This window comes from Mercenaria mercenaria, chromosome 12 (genome assembly GCF_021730395.1).
Source record: "Mercenaria mercenaria strain notata chromosome 12, MADL_Memer_1, whole genome shotgun sequence".
Taxonomy (NCBI): domain Eukaryota; kingdom Metazoa; phylum Mollusca; class Bivalvia; order Venerida; family Veneridae; genus Mercenaria; species Mercenaria mercenaria.
This window is the reverse complement of record NC_069372.1, coordinates 64,109,260-64,126,672: the sequence shown is the minus strand read 5'-3', so window position 1 is coordinate 64,126,672 and position 17,413 is coordinate 64,109,260. Positions and strand designations below refer to the sequence as shown.

Here is a 17,413-nt window from a genome sequence, read left to right as displayed (position 1 = left end):
TGATATTTTCACGAAGGCTCCGCCTTCGTGAAGATATTCAATTGTCTTCCTTATCGGTGATGATATATTTCGATATAAGGGAGACAATTCTGATATTTTCACTCAGGCTCCGCCTTCGTGAAGATATTCAATTGTCTCCCTTATCGGTGATGATATATTTCGATATCTCACTGCAAACAAACAAATATCCTCTATGTATTTCATATTAAATGTCAATAACATATTTACTCATACTAGAAACTTTTCATTTGCAGGCCATTTAATAAAAATTAGTACAGCTCGCACGAAAGACGGAAACAATTCTGTAACCTATATTTGAGTAGTATAATAAATATTTTAAGTGCGATTTTACATTGTACAAAATTTTGCTAAAACTAATAACAAAACTGCATGTGTTATACATAAATATTTACTGTAGTGGCTCAACATGGTGACAGGAGAAATGGTTGGAAGCTTAATAAAATACCGGTTTGATGACGATAAATGTCTGCCTTTGTACTTTTTATAACGGCTGTGACTATTAAAGGTAAGTCAATTACTTCGGCAGTTTGTATATATAGTTTTGTGTAAAAGGAATAGAAAGACAATCATTAGATCTAACCATCACCAACAGAGTTTTGGTACAGCTCTCTTTACAATTTTTTTTGCACGTTTTGGACGAAATTTGAGCAGAATGAAACACCTAATTATATGAAATACACCAATCATAGCATGAGCGCACGTACATGAACCAAAAATCTCTTTCTCTTTTTAAAAAATGAATTTGTCATATCGTCTCAGTTCAGTAGATGATTCAGTTTTGCATGTCTCGGTAGTAGGTCGAGATCGTAAAACATAATTAGACAAAATAATTCATTTTCATTTCTCATGAATGTCACAACATTAAGAACTTCATTCCAACCGTTACCAAGTTACGTAACAATACGATACATTTATTGACATTAGTAGAAGTGCAGACGACATAATTTTATTTTCAAAAACAGCTGATGGCCTGCGGCGCTCGCTTAATGTTTTAGCAGATTATTGTTTCAATTGGAAACTGTCTGTAAATACCCAGAAAACAGAAATAATGGTGTTTAGAAGAGGTGGTAGGCTTCCACAAAACTTACAAGTTTATTACAATAATACCCAATTAGAAATAGTAACAAAGTTTAAATATCTAGGTGTTATATTCACGAGCGGAGGAGCTTACAATGAAACTGATAATATGCTATTGGGACAAGCTCTAAAGGCAATATTTCAGCTTAATAAATACATATAATAGATTTACCCCTTTCGCACCAAATTTTTTGTTAGAACTATTTGATAAATTAATAGCACCGATTCTAAACTACTCCTCAGAAGTCTGGGGCTTTAATAAAGGCTTATAAATAGAACGAGTACACATGAAACGCATTCTAGGTGTGAAATTATGCACTCAGAACACTTTTGTATATGGAGAAACTGGTAGAATTCTATTTATGTTTAGAAGTTTTTTGTTTTTTTATCTATTATTAGATATTGGTTGAAAATTTGCTCAAATATACATTTGTATAAAAGTTGCATATAAGATTTAATAACAGATTCAGATGTTTATCCAAACAGGCCAAACTGGGTGACTTATTATCAAAACTTGGTTTCTACGTTGGAGATGTAAACATTTTTCTTTCAATTGTAAATAAACGTTTAACAGATAATTTTGTACAAGATTGGCAAGCAAGTTTAAATGAATCGTCCAGAGCTCTGTTTTATAGATCTATTGCATTTTTTTAATTTAAACCGTATTTGAATATTACAAATGTTACTAAATATCGTATTGCATTATTAAAATTAAGAATGTCATCTCATAGACTTGAAGTAAAATGTGGTAGATGGAAAAAGCCTCAAAGAACTCCATTTGATAATAGAAAATGTATAATATGTAAGTCTTTTGAAGACGAATTTCATTTTGTCATAGAATGCTCACTTTATTTAGATTTAAGGTAACAATACATTAAGAAATATTTCTGGAATTTGCCAAATTATGTTAAATTTACTGAGTTCATGAATTCTACAAATGAATATGAAGTACCAAAACTATCAACATATGTTTATAAGGCGTTTGAAAGAAGAAATGTGTTCTCTAATATTTAAATTTCAATAATACCGGAGAAGATTAATTGTAAAAATTGCCAAGTTTTAATGCTATAAAATTAACGAATAATGTGTGTGCGTGTGTGTGTGTGTGTGTGTTCGGGTTTAACGTCTTTTTCAACAATTTTTTAGTCATATAAACGACGGTGTCTACTTGTAGCAGTGAGCACAATGCCCAACTTTATAGTGCTGCCTCACTAGAATATCACGCCGTAGACACGTGACATGATACCCCACCCAGTCACATTATACTAACACCGGGCTGACCAGTCTTAGCACTACCCTCTTAATGCTGAGCGCCAACCAGTTTTTACGTCTCTGGTATGACGCGGCCGGGGATCGAACCCACGACCTCCCGCAATCGAAGCGGACGCTCTACCACTAGACTACCGAGGCGGTTTAATATGAGATGTCTAAACACAAGTAGTTTGATTCATATGTAAATTTGTCTCTCTCACAAATGCTAGATTTGTGTTGTATTATATATAGTGCATAATGTGTCTCCCTATATTACCAATGTTTTCTGTACGTTGTATATTGATGCTTTGTTCATGGGCCATAAATGGCTTATTACAAATGAAGAATATCATATTATACATATCATCAAAACGACACTTTACTCGTCTTCCAACCTTTCCTCGTGTGACCTAGTACAGCCCCTGTGTATACAGGCGCTTGCAGTTCATCATGCTTTCCTTTTATTGTTTCAATTTTAAGTTTAAGGCATGATGTCTAATTTATTGATTTTTTTGGGTATAGAGTGATATAATCTGACTTCTACACAAAACGCATTAAGTACGACCTTAACAAATCCATATTTAATTCAACCAACTACGGGTCTATACACACTATGGTCTATAGGCGTCCACACGATGTAGAAAACATAAGTATTCAATGAGTTGTTTTGGTTACTTTATCACAGTTAAGACTTAAACTACCTTTTATAAGCATTTTCTTTAATTCTTTTTTTTTTATATTTTCAATAATTTATTATTTTGGACCAGAGTTTGGCCAGAACCACATTCCTGTTTGGGTATACTACATCTTTAAATGTTATTTGAATATAATTTAAGCTGTTAGACCCTTATGGTATATAACCTCATTCTTGCTTTGCTTTGAGTTAGTTTTTCTTCATGTATAAATACGCTAGGGTATTAAATTACAGTGCTGCACTACGATATAAATACTACGGACATATAGTTTGTAACATCAACTGGTTATGCTGATAACAATTCTTTTTTTTAAAAAAAACTGCATGACCGCCTTAAACATATTGTGTGGCTAAACAAAGACAATTCTGTACAGTTAAACACGTGCAAAGATTAATATAAACAACTGTGAATAAAGACCGCCTGCATATAATAACAAATATTTTCCTAAATGAAAAGAGTCGTTATACACAGGCTTAGTAGAATATACTTTATACTCCGATATTCAAAAAGGTATTGAATACCTCTGTGCAGAAAGTTATTTCAACTAGTTAAAAAAAAAATGTCAATGATAATTGTGCATAATTATATTGACATTAAAAAGTTTATTGAGTCCCGATAAATATATTGATACTGCCTGTCACAACATGCAGTCCAACTGTGTATACATGATATATAATCAACCAAATCTGTAACTGGAAAAAGGAAGTTAAATCATTTTTAGTTTCGTGGAATTCTTTCATGTTTAAATGATTAATAAATCAAATAACGCATGCGCCCTTTGAATGATCGCTGTGGGGTTTGTAGCGTTGAGCCGGAGAAAATTTTGTGAATAAAGGAAAAATGTAAATATGACATTTTCATAATCTCTTAATATAATCATGATCATATATTATATATACTATTTTTTCTAATTAGAAGAGTTTCATTTGAAGGTTATTTAATTTTTGTAAAGAATATTTTCAGTAGGAGTCTCATCTAGTATTATAATTAAAGTAAAAGCTGACTACTATTTAAGATTTACATTATTTCTTTATTGTTTTGTGTGGCAATTCGAACGAGCATTGGTAACGGAGTTCTGAGCAAAATTGCACGGGTTTCAGGTCGATTTCTCTGCTATTTATTGAAAACGAAATTATGTTGGCCTTTCATTGAATTGATATTTCTGTTCATTATATTACTTAGTTTTGAAAATATAGTGTTAATGTACTAAAAAGGGACGATCATTGAACAGGTTTTGTAAACAGCAAAAAAAAAAAAAAAAAAACCCAAACAATCAAACAATGGCTATGAGTGCACGTGTATGCTTGCTGCAGAACAATGCACCAAACTGTCAGGTAAACTATTACCGTGTGCCCGGATCCATAGCCAGTAGAGAAGTATCTTATCGGATGATCGAACGAAAGAGTTATTCATAGGTATAGATATGATACAAATTGGAAGGAAATTAAACTACCAGCCTCATATGCAGAAGTGTCTTAGTATCATAATTTATAATTTATACTTAATAAGTATTAGATCTATTTTGCGGATTTATAAACTCACTTAAATATTTGGCTGCAGAAAGTTCCCCATTCGTGGAACGTGTTGTTACATTTTCTGGTCATAAGGGATCATAGAGCATTTCATTTCCTTTCATGAACCGAGTCTGCTATTGTTTCCTTGGTTGCGTTTAACGCTTCAAAAGGCTCTTCGTTTTTTTTATAAAGATAACAGCTAATGTACTACGTATCCATAGTTTGCTCATAGACAGCATCCATGTCAAGTGAAACGATAACATATCACTACGTTTAATATTTAAGCTATATTGCATACATATAGGATACTTAATCAGAACTGTTTAAAATGTCAAGGGAGGTGTAGAAGAATAACAAATTACTTTACAAAAAATTAAAGATTTTAGATACTTTGAAGATTATTGGATACAAATGCCAAAAATACAACAAAAATGTTATTGTTCTCGGATAAATCTCCCACATAAAAGTTAATTTGAAGTCTATATGTGTGACAAGTTTGAATTTAAAGAAAATTATACAAAGGTAAATAATTTAACAAAGGTAACCCCAATAATCTATGCTTTGTTGATTTCTAGAAGATAAGATGAACTGCAACGAAACGGATTTCCCTTAATTTTCCGAACTGATAGAAGACAATGTCCTTTAAGACTTTGTTTGCCCGGTGAAGCTGTAAATTACTTGCGGAGTAAGAGTGACCACACAGAGACGGATAGACTAAAATTCCATTCCATTGATTACCGTATAGTATCTATTAATATTTGTTCTTTTGCCACTTTGTACATATTATAGACATGTAAAATAAAAAGTGGAAAACCACAGGTCGCCCAACGAGACATAAACGATAATGTTGCAGGCTCGGTTTGACTGAGCCTGTTCAGCCTGTTCGCGGACGGCAGTGGAATGCAAGCTATCGTCCACGCTTTCTAGCCCCAGGTTGAGCAGAACGCAACATTTACACATGTGTAAGTACCAGAATATAAATTAGAGTCATCCGCAGATGTATTCATACGGCCTTCAATGATGCACATAGTGCAATTCCGTGAAAAACGGCGTATGGTTCCCCGATAAAATAAGCAATTATCCACAACGTCTATTCCTTAAATCTATATTTTGTATTGAATATAAATAGATTTTACATAAACAGGTTTTGGAATTCTTTTGTCCGTGTATAATTACGTGGAAAAGATATAACTTCGTCAGAAAAGGAAGGAGATCATATTTCTTATACAGCCTAATATATAATGTTTTTCTATAACAATGACTCCCGGTATATAATATCTTACAGTACTATGACCTTTTTGACACGTGATAGAAACAAAACATAACAAAAAAGGAAGTAAGTTTTAAAACTGTAATAATTATTAATTAGTCCTGATAGGTTTGAAGGAACCCATCCCTAGAAACACTTAAGGATTTTAAAACGCTACATCTAAACATTTGAAAAAACTTGATCCAAGAAGATTTTCGTAAAGCATATATGTTTATGTAAAATGCAAAATAGATAAAATAGAAAAAGTAGAAACTCCACAGGTCGCTCAACACGACAAAACCGAAAATGTTTCATGGACGGTAGTGGAAATGTATGCTACCGTCCAAGCCCTCTAGCCTCGGGTTGAGCAGAACTCAACATTTACACATGCTACAAGTACAAAAATAATTTAGAGACATCCGCAGTTGTGTTTCTTGTTTCAAACGTTGGTACAAAATATAATAATACATGCTGGCCTGATATTAGGGCGTTGCAGGATGCATTGAGAAAATGACTTAGTCTACATAAACTTAAGATTTACTCTAGTGAAACATGTAAATCAGCCTTCGCAAATTTGCCTAGTGCTTCACACAGGTTGATCGTGATATGTTTTTGTATTACTTTACAGACGGATGGATCCATTAGTTGTAGTAGCCATAGATTTCGGGACAACGTACTCGGGTTGGGCGTTTTCATTCAGACATGAATATGAGAGGGATCCTATTAAAGTGTCTTCAAAGAACTGGCAAGGTGGAACTTTAGTCTCACAAAAAGGTATGAAAAATTAATCGACGTCTATATACCATGTCTTCCCTTACCGTTACATGTGCAAGGGATTCAACTGACAGGGATAATTGTTAGATACATTTTCCTGTAACTGTTGATCATGAGTGAGTGATTTTTTGTGAATATGTTAAAGACAAAATAGGGTTATTATAATAATAGCTCGATCTGGGATGCTGTATTCGGCTCGAGAGGAATTTGCTAGATCGGATCTCACGAGTGTAATCCGTCCTTGCAAAATGCACAAGAACGAATGCAAAAAAGAAACCAGATCTAGCTACTGTTATAATGATCCTTTATTATATACATCCACCTTTTTTGTTTATTGTTTTGTTTCCGAGCGAAATCTTTCATGTGTGTCGATGTTAGAAGTTTTTGTGTGCGTTTTTTGCATATTTGTCAGGTCATGCATATTAAATAAAAGTAGTCAGGAAACATACAATAGAAAAGGTACAATACGGACTTTTTTTCTGCCTGGTCATATTTACTTTTGAAATAAAAGCTGTAGTTTTGATAGAATCTATATAGGTATATAATAAAACATAATTATATAAATGCATTGCTATAGATTGTGATTTACTTTGGAGGGCTGTGTTGGATATTGGTTTTGAGAACAGAAGTGTTAATTGATCATGTTTGTTATAATTTATATAAATGAAAGTTCCAAGAGTATGATTATACTTTTTATTCGATATCGTTTCGAACACATCATTACGTATGTGTTTCCTCATCCGTTCATTCTTAAATATCGTATAAAATATCATTTAATATTAAACTTTTGATAAAAAGTTATTGTTCAAAAATATGAAAACCAAGAACTTAATGACAGTTACCTTTCTTAATATTAAAAAAAGAATAATAGTTATCGTTCTAATGATTTTCACTTACTATAACTAAAAAAGTCAAATAATTGGAGTCGAGGTTTTGCACGAATTTGATTTTGACAAAGTGATATATAGGTATTATTGGTTTTACCATATCATTGTGGCTGTAAATGAACAAAGGCAATTAATATTGCTGATATGCCACTAAATTTGAAACCTTGCTGTAAAAAGTGATACGTTTATCATTTTTTTGATTTGTCCAATGACTATAGATTATAGTATTTTAAGGGATACATTCGCCTGTGCGACGACTACACCCCATTTATGTAATTTCATAAATAGACTATATCTTCAGATGCAGATATTACCACGTGAAAGTAATTGTAATTATACCTGAATTTCAGTCAATGTTTCTGTATTTACATGATGACAATAAAGTTTTATAACTGTACGCATCTTTTGATGGGTTTAACGTAGAACCAACACAATTATAGGTCATATGGCGACTTTCCTGCTGTGAGGGTGGATGAAGGCCCCAGGTGTCCCTCAATGCATTATTTCGAGCGGGCACCTGGGTAGAACCAGCAACCTTCCATAGGCCAGCTTGATGGCTTCCTCACATAAAGAATTCAACGCCCCGGTTAAGGCTCGAACCCACATCGATGAGGGGCAATTGATCTGAAGTCAGCGGCCTTAACCACTCGGCTACGGAGGCCCTGTACGGATTGAAACTGAGATTTGTTGGTTCAACTGTTTTTTTCTCTCGGGTGAAGAAACATATTACATGTCAGGTTTGATTAACAAGCTTGTTTGGCCTTTTATCGCTGCTTATTTGACCAAACGGATGCCTGATTTTAAACGTTGCTCGGTTTATGAACATTGTCCTTGAATTCATCAGCATAATACGTCTTAATACGGCTGCGCAGAAGAAAAGGTGCTTTGGTTAAACGGTGCAAGGATAAAGCTCGTACTATATTCTTGTAGATACATTTGAGTATAAGCCCAAAAAATAATGAGAAAAAATCAATGTATATGATAAAAACCAAGTCAGTTTAGAAAATAATTTATAAAGAAATCTCAATATAATGTACATATATTCTAGGGCCAACCTGTATTTTGATTAAATCCGATGGAAAAACAACTGACTCCTTTGGCTATGATGCAGAAAGTAAATATGCTGAAAAGGTTGAAGACAATGAGCAAGACCAATGGTTTTTCTTCAGAAGATTTAAAATGTTGTTATTTAAAGACCAGGTTTGTATTTGATAGATGATGTTGAGATTAACTAGAGGATATTACATGAGTGTCTTTTCATATTGAATTTATTAAACGAGTTGAATAAATAATAAAATGCAAGGCTCTGCCTAGAATGTTTTCAATTTTATTCAACGAGTTTAATAAATTCACAGTTGAAAATCACAAATGTATTTTTTATCACATCTTAGCTTTTCCGGTCGAAACATTAAAAAATTCTAATATCTCATAAACTAAGTTAACTTTTATTTTGTTGTACCATTATATACCACCTTTAAATTATTTGCGATTTCTGTAAAATGAATGTACATATTGGGCATTTAATAAATATGTTACAGTTGTTTACTTATTTTATTTGCATCATACTTCTCGGAAAAGTTCTATAGTTTTAATTATGTGTATTTTGCTTTAGTATAGCGGTATTTTGTAAGTATAAGAGAAATACAAGTTAACCTCCTTGCTTTTCTGCTTGGACGCGACCTGTTGTATTCAATTCTGTGGTTGTCATCCTTCTGATATACTGTTGCTTCATACAGGGGTTACTTACGTTTTCTTTCCAATTTAAATTCGGACTTTAATGACACACTAAGCTAAAATATACAAGTTTTTATGAATATTACTCACAAAATCGGCGTCATTTTAGGATTTGCTATTGGTACAGGAAAGACATCCTGCGCAGATAACAAAGGAATATTTTATTCATGTTTTGTAAAAGTTATTACATGTATGTTGAAGTCTGACGGAACAACAAAACTGAAATTGATTAAGTTTTTATCATGTAAAATACTTGACCTATCGACGTTAAGGTAAAGAAGGCGTAATGGGCGAGAATTTCAGTAACAAATTGCATCCCTGATAACATGTTTAAATAATACCAAAAGCTGATCTTCATCCGATGTACAATTATTAACAAGGTCAAATGCACACATTTTACGCAAATGGCGCCGAAAAATCACGTTTTAGCCTAGCCCTAAATAGTTGTTCTAGCTCCAAGGTAAATATGTGCATGTCCTGTTTTATTACTAAAAAATCAAACATCGTAATTCTGCGATGAACAACAGTTTAACGTGCAGACCAGTGACCGATCATCTAAGTCTAACAAACGGTTTGCTAACGACTCCAACGTCCGCTCTCCAGCAATGTTGAAAGCGCACTGACCATGATGACGTTTTATGTGGCCATTGGTTTCACGCGCAAGTGTTCTCGGGGCGGATTATGATTACGAGTTTTAGGCGCGGGCCGATAAGTAACCTATTAATTTTGTTACTACATGTATATATAGTAACATATGTATTAATATCATTTTTATGTAATGGCTTTATTACACTTCCGCGATGTCAAACATGAGATAAAGCTATTTTCGTGAAAATATAAGTTCAATCTTACTGATGTCAAGAAAATAAACTTGACTTATCCAGCTCTACTTGTTTCATATATCACAACTCAGTATATCATGTGACAAAATACTGTAACAACATAACAAAAAAAGGATATTACTCTTATTATTTCATTTTCCATTAATAAAGGGCATGAAAAGAAATGCTACACTTGAAGACGAAAGTGGCAAAAAACTTCCAGCAATGACGGTTTTTGCACTTTCTATTGAGTATCTGAAAAAAGATGTCCTGGAAACTTTGGGCAAGCAAGTTGATACAGGACTGACTGTTGATGATATACACTGGGTGCTTACTGTCCCTGCAATATGGAATGACGCGGCTAAACAGTTCATGAGGGAAGCAGCTCAAAAGGTTAAATTCTTAACGTAAATATCAATCAAAACGATAGCATATATAGCAAGGATAAGTAGCTTGTAGATGAATAATTTAAATAGTATGTATGCGCTTCTTCTGTTACGTTGTAAAACCGTTCATGTTTATATAAAGACTTATATATAAAGCTATGCTTATACCAACTAGGCTGGAATACCAGGAAAGAAACTGAGAATCTGTCTTGAGCCAGAAGCCGCTTCAATTTACTGCCGACATCTTCCGGTGTCGAAATCATCTACTGAAGGAGAGAAAACATCCCTTGCTCAGTTTTCTGCTGGGACGAAGTACCTCGTGCTTGACGCCGGAGGCAAGTGCAAATCGTTATTAAGGAACACTATTACTGCGGACAGTATAAGATTAAACCGTCTATATCGGTCGTTCCTATATAATTTATTGCATGCCTGCATTACTACTATTCCTTTGGTAAAATGTAGCATGGACGTCAGATATTTTGAATTTCTGTAATTACTTTTTTTGTTGGGTCTAACGTCGCACAGACACAATGCTAGGTCATATGGCGACTTTCCAGTTTTGATGGTGGTGGAAGACGCCAGGGGCCCCTCCGTGCATTATTTCATCACGAGCGGGCACCTGGGTAGAACAACCGACCTTCTGTAAGCCAGCTGGATGGCTTCCTCACATGGAGAATTCAACGCCCAGAGTGAGGCTCGAACCCACATCGATGAGGGGCAAGTGATTTGAAGTCAGGGACCTTAACCACTCGGCCATGGAGGCCCCTCTGTAATTACTAGACTACATAGACTACATAAGTAATGTATTTAATATAAAGTGACAATTCGTTAGAACAAACTTATTAAGAAAAGGGGTTAGTACAGCTAGCGCATTGATAAATAATTACCTTATAGAATTTCAAATGTTGCGTATTTTGTACACACTGTCCTTAATACATTTCTGATATTAGTGCTTTGATATCGATGACAGTTGAAAGTTTATATAATTGAAGATTTAAATATTTTAACTATTTATTACTTTGCAATTCGATCAGGCGGAACTGTTGACATTACTGTTCATGAAGTTACTGAAAAAAGGAGAGCTGAAGGAACTCCATAAGGCAAGTGGAGGAGCCTGGGGAGGAACAAAAATAGATCAGGCTTATGAAGCGTTTCTCACAAATATTGTTGGTAGGTACCATACCTTTTATAACTGCATCGCAACGACAGATTCGAGCTGAACTTCTCAATAATTAAGTGAAAGATACAATCTGAGAATTTTGACGTCTTACTGAAACTTGTTTAGATTAACTGTAAAAAGATATAGTGCGCAAGAGTAGCGAGCAAAATTATAATTAGGATGTCCTTTTCTAAACCGGAGACAGAGTAAAATAATACTTCATTCAAAAGTGAGTTTTGATTAGGACTATGTATAGTATTGAAAATAACGGTATAGCTCTTTTTTGACCGTTAGGGGCGAATTTCTTATTAAGATAGTTAAAATTAAGACGCAAGAATATCATTTTAAAGATTATTCAATGGATTGTTCTGCTTTCCACGCAGTTTTCCCTTTAAATATGCGAGAGTGAAATTCTCACAAGTGATATATAAATGAATTCAAAGCATAAATGCAATTTTTACTTTTACTTTTGTGTTATTGCTTACACATTTATTTTATATAAAAATGTGATTTGATGAGGAAATTGACATTTTCTGCTCCATCTTGGAATGAATAGCTTTAGTGATTTTGTGATTATTTGGGTTGTTCTTACGTGTGGTGTAATAATTATAATATTAGTCAATATGTACATATCCTGCATTCGCAGGAGGCAAAAATCCAGGTGGTGATGTTATGTTGAAATTCAAGAAGGAACATATGGATGACTACATTGATGTCTTCCGCGAATTCGAAATGAAAAAGCGACACATATTTTCGGACAAACAAGAAAGGGTTACTTTGCGTATGCCTGCTAGCCTTTCCAAACTTTGTAATGAAATGAGAGGAAACGACTTAAAAGATTTGATCCTACAGTCACTTTTTGGCGGCAAAGTGAAAGTCTTGAGCGATAAATTGAGAGTAGATGCTGATGTAGTTAGAGAGTTATTTAGGCCAACTGTCCGAAACATTATCGATCATGTTGCCACTCTACTAGAGGATACTTCCGTCCTCGGCTGTTCAGCTATTCTCATGGTCGGGGGCTTTTCAGCATCACCAATTTTACAAGAGAGCCTGAAGGCAAAATTTCCAAATCTCAAAATAATCATTCCGGAAGATGCTGGCTTAGCGGTCTTAAAAGGAGCCGTAATATTCGGCCATGAACCTACAGCAATTACAGAAAGGGTCTGCAAGTACACATATGGAGAAAGAACTACCCACAACTACAACAACTGTAAACATCCTAAAGGAAGGGTGGAAACTGATGAAAATGGAGACTTGCGATGTTACGATCTCTTTAAAATTCATGCTAAAGCTGGACAATCCGTCAAACTTAACGAAGAACAACCAGAAGCAATACATACGCCTATTACTGATGATCAAACTGCAATGGGCTTCAGGATATATTCTTCATCAGCAACAAACCCGTATTTTATCACGGAGAAAGGATGCAACCTTATTGGACAGTTTAGTATCCCTGTTACCGACACAAGTTTGGGAAGGGCTCATCGATTTGGCACGAGTTTTATTTTTGGCGGGACAGAAATTGTCGTGAAAGTTGTAGACAAGGTAACAGACGACGTGACGTATGAATCAGTTGATTTTCTTGGATGAAGAACTGCATGTTTGATAACATTTAAAAACTAATGGTAAAATCAGCTTTCTGCTGATAAGTGCATAATAATTATATGGAGTGTCTTTGTTTATATTATGTAATAAACTTTGTAATTATTTAATTTCATGGGCGCAAAATTCACATCATTTGAGTTCCTAGGATGTTCAAACATCCTATAATTTGAAAGTCTCTCCGTGTAAACAAAGTTAGTTTATATGGATGCAGATGTATATTGATGCGAAAAAAATTGAAAACTGAAACTTCAAGTAAAAAATGAAGGTTATGGAGATTAATGACAAGAGATGGAAATCGTTGGTTTTGATATAGGAGACGGAGACGCCTATTCTGTTAAATACTTACTATTACTCTTACTTTTCGCTCCAAGATGCTATACTGCAATTCAGTACATTATTTCAAGAAAGGACAAACAAATTTGTATCATTCCACTTTGAAATAATGACCATCTTAAACACAGACATTATACCATTACATAATAGATAGTACCAAACAGCGTTGAATATCTTATATTTACAGTGATTGCTATTCTATTTCATTCATAATGCTTGTTAACAAATTCATCAAAGTCTGACACTTATGAAGCTATTGATATCTAAATTAGCATGACGTCATTACGCACGCATTCCAAGAGTAGCACTCATAATGACGACTTGACGTATGCAAAAATCGTAGTAAATCTTGCATTGTAACATCCGGAATTTCTGCAATTGTGTCAAATAGATTCCATGGAAACTGCACAGGGCCGTCACATGGTCCATACAGTAAATTATGGACAACAGTCTTTTATTGCTGACAACTTTTATTTGATATCTATATATCAACCATATTTTCATACTGGAGAAATAGTACATTTTTGGGGCATGTTCGAAAATGATATACATGATATATCTACAACTATCACTGAAGCTGATGAATGTACCCCACACCTACTGATATAGTCTGTGTTCAGACCCTGTGTTTGTTCACAGGAGATAATACTAAGGTATTCAAATTTTGTATAGTTATGTCCCTTGTCTTCTTAAAACACAGGGATAATCAGAGCCAAGACTGATGAAGTCAGAATTATATATAACAGAATTACTTTTTCGAAAAAAAAGATTATCTAGTCGGTAGTCAGACTGCCACTGACACAGTATCTTGTTATTTTGACGCACACAAGATTGCATAATTATGTGGAATGTATGTATATAGACTCTATGTATATAGTATAGTAACAAAATATTGGACTTTCGCGCGCATGCGTCAACAAGATGATTGTGATTTTTTTCAAAACAAAGAAAATGTAAACGTTTTATAACTCTACCGGTTCCTGAGGGGATTCACAGCCAGATTGTGTGCCGATAGAGTCGTCATAAAGTCACCTATGTCTGTATAAGTATAGCCATTCCCCAAAACCTTATCTGAATCATAAAATAGATTTTTACCTGAGCCAGGTGGAGGGGGTCATACCGCCATATTGATGGGAATGCGTAAGCGAGTAAAATCTTCCCCGGGACAGAAACCATCCAGCAAAAAACACAAAATAACTGATAATTCTACAACAGTTTATAACTCCGATTACATAGACAATAGCAAAAGTGAGGCTACTGACTATTTTATACTGACTACGCACCTGGCAATACCCCACCCACAACTCCTAAAATCATGTCAAAATTCAGTGAATCGGATATAACAGAACTGAGTGCTAGACTTGCACCTATACTTGTTAGAGACCTCAAAGCACCTTCAGAGTTGAAGTTCTTGATGAAATAAGGCAAGATATCCAAGAGAAAGTGAAACAGGAAACTCAAAGCCTCAGAGATGAAATAAACTCTTTGAAGTCTAGCGTAGCCGAACTTGAAACAGAACTGAAAACTGAAATGGCAAAACGTGATGAGCTTGAACAATACGGTAGACGAATGTGCTTGGATATTTCAGGCATACCGGGAGACACTGGCTCACCTGACGAAAATGTAGAACGTAAAATTCTGGACCATGCCAAGCTTCATAATCTGGACCTGAAAAGTCATCGTTAAGTTCACTAATTCCAAAGCCAGGCAAGGGGTTTATGCGGCCAGGAAATATCTTGGTGCCGGTATTTTCGTGCAGGATAACTTGACACATTTTTGTGAGCAAATAGGGTATGAGGCTAGACAGCTACAAAGGACCATATTAGTGACAAAAACTTGGGTCGCTGGTTGTACAAACTACGTCCTATTGCCTGGTGAAGTCAGAGGTCGCGTAATTACGAATATGGACCAGATCAGGGCGATCCGCGAAGGAAAACCATTCCACTTCGAGTAGTTTCTAACACTGACAGATCATATGTCACCTGTTTGTTTACAAACAGTGCATTGTGCTACTTAGTGACCTTCGCTTTAATGGTATTGACCAATGTTTATATAAGGCATGCAATATAATACAAGTGTATATAATTTATAATCTTACCAGTCGATTACAATTTGTGGCAGACGATAATTCTATATTACTATGTATAAAAACACTTTAAATGTCCAAGAAAGATATAAATCCGCACTAAATTTCTATTTCTGATCGAATCATACTTTTTTAGTTGAATTATTACTTACACAACTTGTTTTTCAGTAAAGCAAATCATTCAGTATTGCTACATGGGTTTATATAATTATCTGACCATTGTCCGTTACACATTTCAAGGGAAGCCAATCTGATAATATGCATCGTAAATTCAACTTATTATTATTAAGGTTGTTCTATTACTGACCATTCTCAGTTTATTATCGGAAAACGTAAAATAGTGAATTTTTTTTTTTTTAACTATGTAAAGTTTATATCATTGAAAATGTTTGTATATGTATGAATAGTTTACCTGTATTATTACATGACATAATTTAGGTTTATTGTATATGATTTGCTATATTGTCTTGTATGCCATGTTTGTTTTTGTTTGTTTGTTTGTTTTTCAACTGCAATATAACATTGCAGTTGTTTATATAATTGCTCTTTTTCATCATGTTGTCATTCAAAAACGATAATATATCTGTTTCGTCTGCTAGGACTATAGATAAATTCGTTTAATTGTTTGTATTTTGTTTCTGTATACATGTCTACCAGTCAGTTCGTCTGAAAAACCGTCTCTCAGCTTCATAACTCTATATATTTTGACCTATCTGCTTGCTAACAGTTTTTCTTTATTTTCTACGACCGTCTACATAATTATGTTAATGCTCATCTGCTGTTTGTCCGTCTGTTTGCGCATATTTATTTCGTTCGTCTGTCCAGGTGTACATGTTCATCGCTGTTTGTCCATCTGTTGAAGTTTTCGGTCGTCTGTCTACCTGTTCGTCTGCATTAATTCCCCAATGCCGTTCGTTTGTACGTGCGTTTTCGTTGTCTACCTGTCTGTCTGCATATTTCTGTCTGTTACTTTGTCCGCCTGCCTTCAAATCCGCTGCTCTTTCAGTCAGTTTATATAATAATCTTTTCACTTATTTGTACCCGACCTTTTAAACATTCTGGTACTCTAGTAGAGCGACTTTTAGCATTTTGTCCTCCAGTAGGAACAAGATCCCTCTAGAATTTGTTTCTGCAAATGTTAGTAAACGTGATCTTTTTACGTTTTTTATATTGTTGTGTATGTTGTCCTGGATCCTAGTGCGCGTCCGTCTCTTAGTCCCTATGATTATTTATACATGCTGAATACAGTTCTATGGTCGATCGTACTCTGTATATGTGTTGTACTTTACCCGTATAGGTGATTGATATAGTTTCTTACCGATCGATCATTGGGCTGTTTCATATACGTAGACAGAAACTATGTAAAACGTATATTTTTAGATCGCGTCCATTCACCGTTATACTGGGTACAAAAACTGTTCTATTTGTTAATGACTGCGTGTCGTGAAGGCATCTCTGAATTGTACCACAGTATAGTTAACTTCAAATTTGCGTTTTATACCGTTTTAATAGTATGTAATGTCACATACTCAAAACAGGAAGAACCTACATTTATATCTCCAGTTGTATTTTTAGTTGAGAATGTCTATTACTTTCTTATTGTACAGTTTCTTCTCATGCTATATGGCGATATCGAGGTAAGTCCAGGACCTGAGACAGATCATGACTGTCTTTCATTTCTACACCAGAATATACGTAGTATCAGGCATAAACTCGATTATATCAAAGATAACTATCTCGACTTTTATATACCTTGTTTTACAGAGAGTAGATTGTCTTTTGATATTGCTGATGATTTCTTAAAATTAGACGGATATGGTA

The 17,413-nt window shown here is 34.5% G+C and overlaps 1 pseudogene; it reads left to right on the top strand.

The window, feature by feature from the left end:
* The first annotated feature begins 3,771 nt into the window (after positions 1-3,771).
* LOC123534511 (heat shock 70 kDa protein 12A-like) lies at positions 3,772-16,796 on the top strand (annotated as a pseudogene).
* Positions 16,797-17,413: the final 617 nt, after the last annotated feature.